General features: G+C 38.6%; 1 protein-coding gene across 1 annotated transcript in view; it reads left to right on the forward strand.

Moving 5' to 3' along the window:
- Positions 1–3,120, forward strand: part of MEPE (matrix extracellular phosphoglycoprotein) — a 19,743-nt gene that overhangs the window by 15,056 nt on the left and 1,567 nt on the right. The gene's annotated exons all lie outside the window — the stretch shown is intronic.

Consider the following 3,120-nt stretch of genomic DNA (forward strand, 5'->3'; position numbering starts at 1 on the left):
AAGGACTTAATTCTTCTTGGATCAACTATCAACACTCATGGAAGCAACAGTCAAGAAATCAAATGACGTATTGCATTAGGCAAATCTGCTGCATAAGACCTTTATAAAGTGTTTGTTGAAGAGCAAAGATGTCAACTTGTCCCAAGCCATGGTATTTTTAATAACCTCATATGTATGCTGAAGCTGGACAATGAATAAGAAGATCGTAGAAGAATTAATGCTTTTGAGTTATATAATTGGAAGAGAATATTGAAAGTGCCATGGACTGCCAAAAGAACCAATAGATATGTGTTGGAAGAAGTACAGCTAGAGTGCTCCTTGGAGGCCAGGATGGCCAAACTTCTTCTCTCATACTTCGGACATATTGTCAGGAAGGTCCAGTCACTGGAGAAGGACATCATATTTGGTAAGGTAGGGGGTCAGAGAAAGGAGGAATACCCCTCAACGAGATGGATTGGCCAAGTGGCAGAATTGATGGACTCAAGCGTGGCAACAATTGTGAGGTTGACCCAAGATGGGGCAGTGTTTTGTTCTGTTGTGCATAGGGTCACTATGATTTAGTACTGACTTGATAGTACCTAACAACAACAACAATTCAGCTCTTTTACCTCCTCATTTCTTCCACTTGCTTTAGTATCTATATGCTGGAGAGCAAGTTTCAGAGTCTCTTCTGACATCCATTTTGGTCTTTTCCTTATTTCTTGTCATTGTAATGATCTTTTGCTTTCTTCCTATATGATGCTCTTGATGGCGTCTCACAACTCCTCTAGTCTTCGGTCTTGAGTGCCTACTGCATCAAATCTGTTCTTAAAATGATCTCTAAATTCAAGTGGAATATGTTCAAAATCATATTTTGGTTCTTGTGGATTTGTTTTCATTTTCTTCAGCTTCAGAACTTGCAAGTGAGTAATTGATGGTCTGTCTCACAATCTGCCCCTGGCCTTGTTTTGCCTGATTACACTGAGCTTTTCCAGTGTCTCTTTCCACAGATGTAGTCAATTTGATTTCTGTGCCTTTCATCTGTTGAGGTCCATATGTATCTTTTATGCTGTTTTAAAAAGTATTTGCAATGAAAAAGTCATTGGTCTTTCAGATTCTACCATGCAGTCTCCAGCATTGCTTCTATCACCAAAGCCTTGTTATCCAACTACTGGTCCTTCCTCTTTGTTTCCAACCTTTTCATTCCAATTGCCAATAATTACCAATACATCTTGATTGCATGTTTGATCAATTTCAGGCTGAACAAGTTGGTAGAATTCTTCAATTTCATCCTCACTGGTTTGGTGTGTAAATTTGAATAATATTGGTATTAACTAGTTTTCTTTATAGGCATGTGAACATTACTTTATCAAAGACACTGTGGTACTTCAAGATAGATCTTGATACATTCTTTTTGATGATGAATTTGATGGCATTCCTCCTCGATTTTTCATTACTGGCATAGTAAACTATGAGATTTTCAGATTCGAAATAGACAATGCCAAGCCATTTCTGCTGGGATTTTGTTGGGGTTGTTAATTTTAGGGGGCAGGTTGATTCAGATGGAGTGCCTGAGGCCTGATGTGGTAGTGTGGGTATTGTACTGAACTGCAAAGTCAGTTTGATCTGCATGATTGGCAATTCAAGCTTACCAACAGCTCCCCGGAAACTGTTGCTATGGACTGGAACCAATTCAACAGCACTTAACAATAACAACAACCTGGGGATTGCACACACAGCTGCTAATTTAAAAATTGGAAATTTGAGTCCATTCAAAAATTCCTCAGAAGTAAGGCCAAGTGATCTGCTTCTGAAAACTCAGTCATTGAAATCCCTTTGGGACAGAATTTTCTTCTGACACATATGAGTTCCACATGAGTTGGAACTAACTCAAGGGAAACTGCTCTTTTCTTGTTTGGGATTTGACTCCCATTTGCCCATAGAGTCACCCAACTTTCTTCTGTGACACCCTTCAGAAAACTCATGATCAGACTCTCAGGTATTTCAATACGTAACCTATGCTACACAGAAACAGACGGTGACATAGGACAGGGTCAATCTCAGCCCTCTCTGCTGACCCCATTGTTACTAGCAACCTGGTTACAGCCCAGGAAGGAAAGGGGCAGCCTATGATGCAGAATCTTCGGAACAAAATAAGGTACATACATAAACACTTTACTCTCTTTGTCCACTATCTTCTTTGTCACTCATTATTTCCCCTGAACTTTTGTTACCTGAAATTATGGCCTAGACCTGTGCTTTTCAGACCAGTAAGGAGCCCTGGTGGTGCAATGGTTACGTGCTCAGCTCTTAAAAGGTTAGCAGTTTGAATCTAGCCAGCAGCTGGCAATCTGCTTTGGTAAAGATTAATGTCTAGAAACATTAGGGGGCAATATTATTTCATCATATGGGGTTGCGATGAGTCAAAAATTGACCCCTCGGTACGGTACGTAATTACAGCCACAACCAGATCAGCAGCATCAACATTGCCTGGGAACTTGTTAGAAATACAAATTCTAGGACCATAGCCTACTGACTTAGAAGCTCTGGGGGTTAGGCTGAACAAGTGTTATTTTTCCAAGCCTTTCAGACACTTCTGATGCACATTAAATTTGAGATGTATTGCTTAAATTTGACTTACCATGTGCCAAAGGGGAAGAAGAGAATCATTTCTAGACACTTACTGCAAAATCCTATATCTGATTGTCGAATGCTGATTATTGCTTAGATTTCCTCTACTTGTATATGTCACATAAAAAAAGAAAAGAAAAAGGTGGAAAAGGAAAAGAAACCCTTCCTCTAGGCAGACAACATGTAAGGGGAAAAGCAAAAGAGGGAATAACTATTTTTAAAACATCAATTCGCTATTTTCAAGATGAGCAAAATACCCTTTACCATGCCTTCTTCAAACTTCATCCCCAATCTAAATTTCTATCTTTCTTATTCTCTTTTTAAGGATTTCTCTACTCCAGCTATATAATTTTACCATACTTATATTATTTTGCAAATGATTCCTGTTTTCAAACATTTAATTAAACGATTTATTCTTAAAATATGCCCAACACTTCTCTTCTAACTATCTGAATTTTACTCTTTTTTCTATCCCAGCTCATTCACCTTTCTTCAAGAAAATTTTGACAA

The sequence above is a fragment of the Chrysochloris asiatica genome, unplaced genomic scaffold (genome assembly GCF_000296735.1).
Source record: "Chrysochloris asiatica unplaced genomic scaffold, ChrAsi1.0 scaffold00109, whole genome shotgun sequence".
Lineage (NCBI taxonomy): Eukaryota > Metazoa > Chordata > Mammalia > Afrosoricida > Chrysochloridae > Chrysochloris > Chrysochloris asiatica.